The sequence below is a fragment of the Corapipo altera genome, unplaced genomic scaffold (assembly GCF_003945725.1).
Source record: "Corapipo altera isolate COAL_440 unplaced genomic scaffold, ASM394572v1 50, whole genome shotgun sequence".
Taxonomy (NCBI): Eukaryota; Metazoa; Chordata; class Aves; order Passeriformes; family Pipridae; genus Corapipo; species Corapipo altera.
The window spans coordinates 6,369,192-6,381,365 of record NW_020884889.1 but is presented as its reverse complement, the minus strand read 5'-3'; the positions used below and the strand labels follow the sequence as shown (position 1 = coordinate 6,381,365).

At 45.7% G+C, this 12,174-nt stretch overlaps 1 protein-coding gene across 4 annotated transcripts in view; it reads left to right on the top strand.

Moving 5' to 3' along the window:
- The window catches only part of NTRK3 (neurotrophic receptor tyrosine kinase 3), a 208,243-nt gene that overhangs the window by 115,384 nt on the left and 80,685 nt on the right, over nucleotides 1-12,174 (top strand). The window lies entirely within an intron of this gene.

The following is a 12,174-nucleotide window of genomic DNA, read 5'->3' as shown; positions in this document are numbered from 1 at the left end:
CTTCCTCATCAGCTCCAAGCATGAGGTCCCAGGTGTGAGCAAGAGCCACCTGAGAGCATGGGGATGGACATGACCCGTGCTTGGCTGGGGAAAGGACCTGCCTCCCCTTCCTCCTCCAGCAGTTTCCCAGTCATAGGGCTGCCTCTTTGGCTTCCCAATGGGCCAGGGAGAAGCTCAGGACTCGTGTACATAGGTGGGGCAGATGTGTGGAGATATCTTTATCTCCAGGGGTTTTAGATGCTGGAAGTCTTGTTTTTATGGGCAACTGTAAAGCTTTTACACCTTTCCTGTATAAGTCTGGGTCATGAACTGAGCTCATTAGACTAGCAGGTGGTGATCAAATGGTCCTCTGCAGTTTGTCTTTCTAAATTCTGAGTATAAAAGAAAAGTGCTGTGTAAAAGGATGCTTTTCTGGGAGTCCTGCACCACTTCCCACGTGAGTGGTGGGATGCAGCCCTCCCCAGCATGCGGCTCACAGGTGGTAGTTGAGCTCTCCCAGGCCTCTTGCCAGCTCTGAGATGCAAGCCAAGCAATGCAGGGGTTTGGGTAACATTCCTCTCTTGTTATTGCTCATCCTTTTAGTGGTAGAACTGGAAAAATAAAAGGCTTGGGAAAAAAAAAAAAAGGTGAATAAGCCTCAACTTGGGCTAACTCTGTGGCTTAACCAGAAGCAGGGAGTGCTGCGCTGGCCACCCCTGTTCATCTCGTGGCTTCTGCTGACTCATGGGTGTAGGAGACATAACTCAGCTCTTGGAAACAGGGAGAAGGCTGATTTCCCAACCTGTGGGAACCCATTTGGCATTAAGTGCTCAGCACGAGCACACTGCTCCTGTTCTCTACTCCTCTCTCAGGGGAAGGGGAGCTGCAACTGCTGTTCCCATGGAGGTGTCCATGGGGCAGCCCCTGCTGTGTACCCTCCTGGGTCCTGCTGGCTTGTGCCCAAGCCCATATCACCACCCTTCACTTGCCAGAGTGATGGGATGTACTCAGTGAACGTGCCTGGCTTTCCCCTTGATTTTCATTTTAATGTGCTAAATTTGGTCTGTTTGTAGAGAGGGGAGGATGAGGGCGGTGATTAGGCAGGAGCGGAGAAGCTGAATGTAGCGTGTTTTTTCTGTGCCGTTAATTATATATTTTACATTTCTTATAGCACCTCATCTCAAAATGATTTACAAACTCTGATGGCTTGGGAGGGGGGGCTCCCCCGCTTTACTTTTTTTTCCTTTCCCTCCTGTGCTGTCTCAAATCTCTTTAATCTATGTGCCGACCATTTCAAGACGTGGGTGCTGTTGAGGCTGTGCAGTGGCAGAGCTTAAACCTCAAAGGATTAAGTTTTGCTCTGAGTGTTTGCCCCGTGGGGCTTGTCAGAGCTGGGTGGGTTGCAGAGGAAGTTGCTCACAGCAGGATTTGGTTTACAGAGATGCTTGGGATGGCATCTGGAGGTGCTTCTCCTGTGGAAGGTGCCACGGGAGGGAATGCTTCAGGTTTTCCAGGGCTACAGGGCAGTGTGGCTGAAACCAAACCCCACAACAGTGGCACTCACTTTGGGTAATAACAAGAGGCAAATCAGAGCTGGATGTTGGCAGGCTGAATGCCCTAATTTTTTTAGATTTCTTTGTAATTCATGGGGCAAAACCCAGGCCTTCAGCCCTCAGGTAGTGTTGAATTTGGTGTGTACTTTGTGTTTTAGTCCCCAAGACTTGTCTTGGACAAAATTTCTGACTTCACTGGTGGCTTTGCTTGAGGCTGGAAAGTTTCATAATTCACCTTTTAAATTAACCATGCTTTGGGGAGCTTTTGCTGTAAGGGGTTTGTTTGATCTGATGTGCTCTAGTCAACTTAAGCTTGAGCTGGAGAATATTTGTTGCTCCTGTTCTCCCCATGGTTCTCACGCTGGAGGGTTTTTCTCTCTTCCTGTGCAGAGCTTGGACACAAACAGTTCTTCATTTGCTGTCAGTTGTAGAGAGAACTCCTCTGGGCTGGGGAGTGCCTTAATGCCCAGCTGAGCTCCTGCCACCCACCTCCCACAGAGCTGCTGCCCAGCTGTGAGCAAAGATGCTCCATGAAACCCAGCATCTTTCCATTGCACTGAGTTGCATCTTCAGCAAGCATTTTCCCTCTCCATCATGAAGCTTTTCTTCTTCCTTCCTCACGTGAATATCTCTGTGCTCTTGGATGTCGTCTGGGTGGAGGACATGCCGATACCCATTGCCAGGCTGCAATGAGGAGAGCAAACTCTGTATGCTTAATGCAGTATTAATAGTACATTGATGTGATATAGATTTCTGTCACCCTCTATACTAGCAAGCATCACTTATCACACAGGGATGACGGATGTTTATTCCCAGCCACTTAGCTCTGCATAATGGAATCGCAGCTGAAATATGGAGACCAGCTCCCTGCCTGTGGAGCTGCAGTCCCTCTTGCTCCCGCTGTGCATTGCTGTCCCATGGGATCTTCTTGTTAATGTGTCCTCAAGGAGACAGAAATGTGTTCTTCACTGGGAATGTGCTGTCCTCGTGACGATGAGATGAAGGGCACAGGAGCCAGTTCTCATTTATGGCTTCCTGGGATTTTTGCAATTGTCTCTTACCCCCTTTCTGCTACTGCTTGTTTTAGAGGAGCAGGTGGGACAAACATGGCTTAAAATTCTCTTTCTCTTCCTGGATGAGAGATTCTCAAAGAGCCATGGAAGAAACCAGCACCACCCTGTTTTCTCGTGATGAAGCTTTGAGTCTTTGAGAAGATGCTTCCCCAGCTTTATGCTGTAACTCCATGACATGCTGGGCAGCACTGGGGTTTGTATCCAGTCCTTGTCTCAGCCCTGCCTGGGGAGGGCTAAGCAAAGAGTTTGGCAATGTGGACAGTCCAGCCACAAGTCAAATTCAGAAGAATTAGCTAAAACTGCCTCTTTCTCCTGCCCTTTTGAACACTGAAGAGAAACCAAGTGTATTTCTTCATGGCAGACATCAGCAGGAGGAGCGACAGGTTGACAGGAGTTTGCACCTCTCTGTATTTGGAAATAAACAGATGAGAGGAGAAGAATGGGACTTGTGGCAAACATTGTGGTCAGAGTAAATGACGAGGATGAGGGTGTAAGACATAACATCATCAGCCTACAGTCAGAGGTGTTGGTAGTGCAAAACATGACCTCATTGGTGTCCAGAAGGTGGCTATTAGTCCTTCTGGGCAGGATTGGCAGTAACAGCAGCTTCTTACTTTATCTCCATCTCTTGAAGTTCAGGGTTTTAATTTCCAAAACACAAGTTTTGTAATTATGACTAGCTGGAGATTTCTGTGGTGAAATATTAGTAATGTTTCAGAAGAATCATTTTGGAAGATTGTTTTACTTTAATAATAGCAATTAAGTAGTCATTAATTCTAAGCAATATGCATCAGATGCAGATTAGTTCTTGGATCTGATCTCTCGAGCTTTACTCAAATGCCACAGCACAGTTTTGGAGTTGTTCAGTTCCCTTGTATTTCTCATCTGACAAAACAGGTCTTCTGGAGAACGACACAAATCAGAGAAAAAAAATCCAAACCTCAATGGAAAAAAGTAATCTGGGGGGACAGGTCCCCATTTGCATCCCAGCAGTGGATGTTCAGTTCCCACAAGCGCTGTGAAGCTAGACTTTTGGGGCAAAAGATTTGATTTTGGGGGAGGATTTTGCCAGACACAATCGGAGCTGGCTGTGTTTTCCAGGACTGGCGCAGTCTGGGGACTGGGATGCATTCTCCACACGGGTGGAGCAGCCGTCCTTTCGTACAGTCCTAATGAGGGTTTTTTTCAACCTCGTTTATTACAGGCTGCCCTGACATAATTACATATTCGAAGTTAGTAATTACACGTATTCATGCTAATTAAGTAATTAGATATAATTACACCAACTGTAAATACATGGTAATCGGCTAAAAAGAAGTACTTCAGAAAAAAACAAGGCAAATCACACAATAAAGGCGCCATCAGCACTCTTTCATTCAGTACCCTGCCTTTATCTTGTATTTCAGTGCAGCTTAAAAGGAACATTGTGGTCATTTCAGAAATCATATTTCTTAAACAAATAGATTTCCTTATCTCTGGTTCTAATAGGTCTTGAAAACAGAAATGAAAAAGATATTTACCCTTACCGCTGTTAATTTTTTTTTGTTTGCCTAGTATGTTCTGTTCACTGTGGGCATGGGAAGATAAAAAGTATGCAGCATTTCTATTTTTGATCAGTTCATGTTCCAATTTTTGCCAAAAACAACAACATGAAACTAAAGTCATAAGTGCTTTTAGTTTTATTTGCCTAAAAAAGAAAACTGAAACAGTTGGTAGTGAAAAGGAGAAAATTTTCCTTTTCTCCTTTACTTATTTTTTTTTCTGTCAGGGATAAGAGGATTTGTCAAATATTCTTTTCATGTAATATAAATGTGGAGCCCAGTGTGAAGTGACAACAGCACTCTGCTGCCCCATGGCCAGCCTGGGGCTGGGCTGTGCAGGTCTCAGCCCCTCCCACAGTGCTCTGCTGTTTCTCCAAACTTTACTTTTCTTCTTCTCTCCTCTGAGACGAAAGCTCCAGCTTCTTCTCCTGCAGAACCTAGCTCCCATTGCTCTTCTGAAGTAGGTACTTGTGGGTCAAGTCTCTTCTGCAGTGGAGTTCCCACTGTCTTACAGTCTTGTCCTTCTCACTCAACCCATATGAGATACTTTTAAGGGTTTTGGCAAAGACCTGTGAGTAGCTATATACTCATTTATGTGTGTTTTGCTACTCTGTTCTGTGTCTCTGTATTGGTCCTAACAGAGCCTGGGTTTGTGTCTTGGTTCTGTGGAAGAGCCCTGACCGACCTCATCGCTCCGCTTCTAACAGGTGATGGCATTGGAGGTTTCTGCAATGACCTTCTGCTCCAAATTTCCCTTCTTTCTGGTTTGCTATTGATTCTCATAGAAAGTGCTCTGAGCTCCAAGTGTTGATGTGAAATTTCTGCAAAAGATTTGTACATTGAAGAAACCCCACAGGCTCTGGCTGGCTGTTTACAGAGCAGATGTTATGAGTATCTGAAGAAACATGTGAGCAACCAAAATTACTGCTTCTGTCCCTCACTGGAGCATAACAGAACTTCCCTTGTGCCCAGCGTCACCTTCTTGTCCCTTTCCCAGACTGCAACATCTGACTAATAGGAGACATACCATGGACACTGGAACTTGATCCAACCTGCTCACGTCTCAAGTGATTTTTCTTACCTGTGGTTATTTTCTGCTCTGCGTCATTTCATCCAGTTCTGAAACAGCAAGTGGAAGAAATATCCATATTTTCCAGAAGTCCAACCTTCATTTGCAGATGTGGAGTGCCCATCCAACCTATTACCCCTGCACTTTGAGTTGCAGCCTCACGCTCACTGAGTCACACTTCAGACCTTCCTGCCATGATGGTGCTGCAGAAATGAGACTTTTTTGAGATGTCTTGGAAAGGCTGGCAAAATCCATTGCATATACCGTGCCTCTCAGCCAGCTCTGCAGATGCTGTCTGTTGGATTAACCATGAGAAAGAAAAGCAACATGACTCTGCCTGACCCCTGCCTGCTTTAGGAGGAGTTGTTGTGGCCAGCAGTGCAGCCCTGCTTGCTCCAGATGTGACGGTCACCCAAGTTGGTTTGAACACAACCTGAGCACCTTCTGCTGCTGTTTGGATTTTAGATCCAATCTCTGTTGCTTTGTCATGTGTTTACTGGAGATGTTTGTAACAACACCCAGGACCAAAGGGGGCTGAGGAGGCTCCAGCCCCAGCACAGGGAAGTGACGCCGGCAGCAGAGCTGGGTGACGATACACTGGGCAGAGATGTTCCTGGTGATGGGGAACCACAAGGAAGAGAAACCCTTAAATCAAGCAGAACTTGGTTTTGGGCTGCTAGTTTTGACCTGCCTGTAGAGAGACTGCCTTAGTGATGGAAGTACTGCAGGATACAGACATCAAGGAGTTGACAGGGAAGTATTTCCTCATACAAAGCTCTGCCTGCTCCTCTGCCTAAAAACATTTCCACTGAACTGTTTAATCTTGATATCTTTGGGGCCAGCAAGCAGTGTTGGCTTGCCTGGGGTGATTTCAGAAAGGAAGCCCTTGATGTGTGAACTGTCAAGCACTTAACAAGCCAGATGAGAGGAGGTCCTGACCTGGTTTCTTCCTGGATTTGGAGTGGCTCTAGCACAGCAGGCTTCTCTTGCTGCCTGGCAGCCTCGTCCCTGCAGCAATTGGGTTGGACCGAACTACCCAAGACATGAAGTATCTCATGGAGGATGTGTATGTACACCATGATATTCTGCCTTGCATCCAGTGCCCTGCTAATCTCATATAGGGGCTCACACACCCTCCCACTCCTCTTGCAGCATTCCCTGACCTCCACACCCACACCATTGTCCCTGTGTTCATGGGCGAGCGTTCCTCTTCCACTCACCCACACACCGTGGGATGGGCATGGTATAAAACACTTGCTGAGTCAGTAACTCTTCTCTCCCCGTGGCTCAGCTTCCTGCACAGTGACACCTACACACCGACCCCCTCTGCCTTACAAGTGCTGCTGCTGCCAAAGCACACGTGGATTTCTGCTGAGCTCCCTCAAGCTCTACCTTTCCTCAGCAAAGCCAGGGATGCCATGATGCTCCCGACCAGGCACTTGCCCCACCAGGGATTGCCCTAAGCCAGCAAAGATGGTTGTGTCTTCAGTTTCTAGTGGGCGTTCAGAGCTTGGAAGGACAGGTGTGCTTTTCTCAGTGTAGCAGGGTGAGAGGAGTGGGACAAAACAGGGATAAAATAGGTTTACATTCCAGTGTTACTAGCTGCATGCCTAGGTGTTGGTGCCTTTCCCTATCCATATGCACTTGTATTGTGCTTAAACCTGAAGGAGTTGTCCATGCCAGAGAGAGCAGGGCTCTGTTCACCAGCCAATGCTCCTCATGCCTGTGATTTCATCCCTGCAAGACAAGAGGAAGCAACACAGTGCATGACCTGAGGCTCTTGCAGACTCAGGCAGCCCTGGTGTCAAGGTTAATGAAGGGGATTCAAGCGTGTTCTCCTTATGGCTCATTGATTGTTTGAATCTTGCTGTGGGTCGCTGTAAAAATAGCTGGTGTGTGTATGTGTGTGTGGGCAGAGTTGTGGTATTGATTTCTTTTGGCCCTCATTTAAACATTTGTCTTGCTTTTGAATGAATTTATTGTGGCTTATAATCCTTGGCTGTTGGGAAAGTGTCTGGAGGCGGGAGTACCTCTGCATTCCTGGGACAAGGGGGATGTGCCTGTGGTACCCCTGAAGGCACCAGGAGCTCCCAGAGTTTGCAAGAGCATTGTGCTGTGACTTTTTTAGTCTAACCAGGCTGTTTTTCAGATTTAATCTCTCTCAGAAGTGCAAGGGGCCACGTCATGATCAGACAGGAGATGTCTCTCTGGTTCGAAGATTGCAGGCTCTCATTGTTTGTTCACTGTCTGTTTAAATTGTGATTCCTAATTAAAAATAGCTGCTATTGTTTAGGAGTTGGAGCAGTTTTGCACGACCGCACACACAGCAAGAACATTATTAGTAGCGCTGCCTTGTGGGACAAGGAGTACAGCCCAAAATGTAGCAGAGAAGCTGCAGATGTATGTCAGTAGAGGATAAAAAAAGAATAAACCCCTGCCCTTAGTGCTGCTTTTGGGCTAGACAGCCCGAAACAGCCTGTTCAGTCCTGAAAGCTGGGGAAAGACCCATGTAAAAAATTATTCTGCCTAAAGAGTTTCTTGTGTAAAAGGAGGGTTTTGTTTCCCAGTCTCCTGTGGTGGCTGGCTTTGGGGAGACAGGGGTGGGCAGGCAGGGATGGCTTGTGCCTCCCAGCAGCATGGGGCAGGTGGAGCAGAGCATGATTGCTTCGTATAACAAAAATGCAGAAGTTGTCATTCTTGGCTGCTGAACGTTTCCAGTCTGCCTCAGCATCCTTCTGGCCACCTTGCTCTTATTGATGGGTGCAGACAGGGAGTGGGGTCAGCGGGATGAAGGAAGATGCTGCTGCTAATGGAAGCACCACTTCTGCTAGTGTGCTCCTGAAGCAGCTGTCTTGCACTGGGGTTAACTGTAAAGCACTGGCCTTGTTGAACAAGATGTGATTTACTGAAGTGAACATACCCGTTTGAGAACTCAACAATCCCATTTCCATGTGTAGCTGATGTAAGATTTGTATGCAAGTGTCTTGAGGTGAAAAGTACATTGAATTCACAGCATGTGAGGATTGCTCTCAATGCCTGGGCTTGTCTCCCATTAAGACAGAGTTTATTGCATAATCCATTTTTAGAATCCTGCACACTCATTCCCAAACACGCTGCAAGTTACCTAATGCTGAACCTTGCTTGAATCTGTTCAAGCCCTCTCTCCCTGTCCCTCTCTGAATAGATCTGTTTAAGAGATGGGAACAAACTGAGGCTCAGTGAAAGCATGAAAATTTCTGTGTGTACCACATCAAGGATCAGGCTGTCCTGCCATCTGCAGCCAAGTGTGGTCAATACGGGATGCAGTACTCAAATTAAGTGATGATTTACAGTTTCACATAGACTCAGCTTTTCCTGATGGTAGTTCCAAGTTCATGTGCTGATGTTGCAGCAGTTCCTGAAGTTTTCTGTCACAGCTCTGGGTCTGTAAAAATGTCACACCTTTATTTCAGCCCTACTAGCCTATTTTTCCTCTAAGATTTGGAGCACCGAGTCTGAAGGTTACTAAACCTATCTATTTTTATATATAAATCTCTTATATATATATATATATGTTTGATCTGTTTTAAATGTACTGGTTTATAGTTTATGGATGCCTGTTCTTACTAATACATTTTAATAGATTTTACATCATCCTTCCCTATCTCACCACCATACTGCCTTTTTTTCCCCTTTCAGAGGTAAAAGGGATATTTTTATTTTTTTTTTCCCTAAAAGCATCTTTTAAATTCAGGGCAAGCAGCTTCTCTGGCTCCCATAAGTGTGACAGGAGACAAGGCAGCTAAGTCTCCTAAGTATATATGGCAAATTGCAATTAGAAGAAAACACTGGAATAAAATTACTTTAGTCCTTGTCATCCTTCCCCCAGCCCTTCTCACCCCTCCACCTCGCTCTTCCAGGATTAAGCCTAGCTAATCCTCAGATGAGCAAGATCTTTGGGAAAGCAAAGAGACAAAGTAAAACCAAGGGAAGAGAAAGAAAAATCCTTCACACTCAACACTAATAACGAAATTATGGGCGTCCTACATTATGAATTGGATGAATTTTTAATGGTTAGAAATGCAGTTGATTTATAATGCATCCATCCTAGACTGCAGGGCCTGTCGCCAGCTAATAAATAAATGACAGGCCCTTTGTATTAAAAGTATCAGTCATTTTACATCTCTGCACTGTAATTGATGAGGAGCATTGAGCAAGGGAGATGGTGGCCATCAGGTGTATACCAAAGCAAAGGACCTTGTACTTCAAGCCATATCTGAGGTCTTGACTTACCAGAAAGCTGCAGCCCAGTCTTCAAGTCTTCTCTCAGATGGGCCACAGGTTCTGCTCTATCTTATTGCCCACAGTCCAGAATCATAAAGAAATAAAGAGCTTGGCAAAGGGCTATGTGATTTTGAAAGGTCATTTTAAGCTCAGCTTAGGGCCCTGTTTAATATGTGTTATGCTTTAGGACAAGGTTAGTTACCCCTGAAGAGCAGCAGTATCTCCATCTGAGGTGGCTGCCCAAAGATTCCTTCCTGCATGTGGAATGAGACAGGACACTTTGGGTCTGTATTGTGTTAGACTCCTTGGGAAGGGTGGGGGAGATTGTGCCGTCTGTTCTCTTGACACTCCCGGCTATTGGCACAGTCAGGGTGAGACGAGCTCAGAGTCAGAGATCAGCCCAAATTCATACAGATCCCACCACAAATGTTCACACTGAGTCTGTGTTAAAAATAATTTCTGGGCAAATTCCAGAGATAGGGTGGGGTGGGACTGTTCTGTTCTTGTGCCAGATCCCAGCAGAGCCCAAATGTCAGGGGAGCCTTACTGAGAGCACAGCAGGCAGCTGAGTATTTGAGGGATGGGGTATATTTTATCATCTTCTTAATGAGGAGAAGTAACTCAGCATCTTGTATTTCCACTGTTTCCTGGAAAGAGGCATTTTTCCTTCAAGCCCATCAAGGTGCTGTCAAGCGTCTTCATCTCCATTTTATGGATGAGGAGAGGCAGCTGGAAAGACATCAGTTTGCTCAAGGTCACACCAGGTTGCTGACAGCTAGCAGCTTGGCCCATGTTCAGCCCACTGGACCATGTTGTGTGTTTACGAGTCCCCACCTGAAGTTCTTTCACAGCCAGTCTTTTGGAGTCAGGAGTTTGGATGGACAAAGGGTCCTTGGAGCTGCCAGCTGTATATTATGATCCCAGAAAATGGCCATTCTGAGCTTTTCCTGCTCTTTCCAGATAGGTTTAGATCAAACTCTCCTTTTCCACCTTCATGGAGGTCAAGCTACAGTGTAATATGTTTCTGCTTTGTTCTCTTGACTGCTGCTGCTGAGGCCTCTCCTTGCTCATCTCATCTCATCTCACCTAGGCATTGCCTCCCTCACTGGAGTTGGTCGGAAGCTGAGTGCTGGGCTCAGAGGAAGAGCATTTATTTTTTACCTTGGCTTTAGTTGCTGGCTGAAGGAATTAAGCAGGGAGGCTGGGATGTGAGCCTGGCTGCCCAAGGAAAGCCCCACTCTCTAAGATGCAGACTTTCATCTTGACCTGGAGGAAGGAAACGCTTATTGCCTTATTTATTACATGTCCCCATAGCAGTGTAAATACTATATCCATGATAGATATAGATCTTATGAATAATATAGAGATTTGAGCTGAGTAATTGCTGTGCTTTTTTAATACAAGAGATCCTCAGCATCAAGTAGTATTAATGATCTGTCTTGACATGGGCTCTGCAGAGGGTGATTGCAAACCCCAGTTCCGTGAGAATTTGAGAAATTGGGGGAGAAATCCTAATGTGCTGTTCATCCCTTCTGTTCCCTGTGGGACACTTCAGAAAGAGTATCCTGTCTGCTGATTTTTCTCAGCTTTCCCTAGACCCTCTGAGGACAGGAAGGCTAAGTGAGTTTTGGGAAAACAAATCCCTTTTGTAGGCAGGCTGGGCTGGGCTGTCAGAGGAGGCAACTTTGGGAGGAAATGTAATACAAAGATCCTAGCAGCTCCCTGTGGTCACTAACAGTTCTCTAGACATTTCTGGGAGAGTAAAATGATTAGTTACAGTGAAATTGCTAAATTCAGGCAGAGGTAGTGATACTTTATGTCTCTGCTGATCTGAGCCTCATCTCTTCTCTGTAGCTTTAATATGAAGCTCTCCTTTCCACTTGCTCTCTGAAACCCTTGTGCAGCCTTGCCGCCGTGTGCTGTTGAACAGGTGGTTACGTTATTATGAGAAATTCTCTATAAAGTCCACTCTTTAATGCCTTAGAATCTTTGGGGATGAATTTAAGATATTAAGAAGTATTGAGATTTAACACCTTCTTTGCAGTGACATCATTGTGGGGGAAGGGATAAGGGGATAGTAATGGCAGGATGTGGTGTGGGCCACTTTGTGCCTTGCATCACTGGTGGCAGAGAGCTGGTAGCCCAACTGACTGGTCTGTCTTACTCCTTGCCGTAGAGGTGCTGAGTGCTGCTGTTACAGCTGCAGAGTTCTAATGCCTTTTTAAATTAATGGAGCTGTCTGAGAAGGTTATGAATGCCTTCTCAGTTTCTTTTTTCTCCCTCAAACATAACACCTCAAGCCTGAATCAGGCTGTTAAACTTTTTCATTTCTCTCTTTCTAGCCACATTCCTCTTCAAGGTTGTTTCTTTTCCTTCTTCCACTATCACCCTTTTAACTGGAATGAGGGCAGGTGAGACCTGTGGACTCTGTAGCCCATGTTCTCACCTTGTCAGTCCTGAGGAACAAGTCTTGCTGACCTCTGTGGGCTATGTGGAGCAGGGACCGTGGGCTCAGGTGTTCCTTTGCTACAGGAATGGTAGCTCATTAACACTCTGTGCCCTGCAGATAACTTTTATTGATCATCAGCTGCTTAATCAAAAACTCTATCACAGTTTGTTTTGATTATTTTTTTCATCTCTTCATCTCTAGAGAATCAGCTTAGCCAAAGTTAATGTACTCATTATGCAATTGGGAA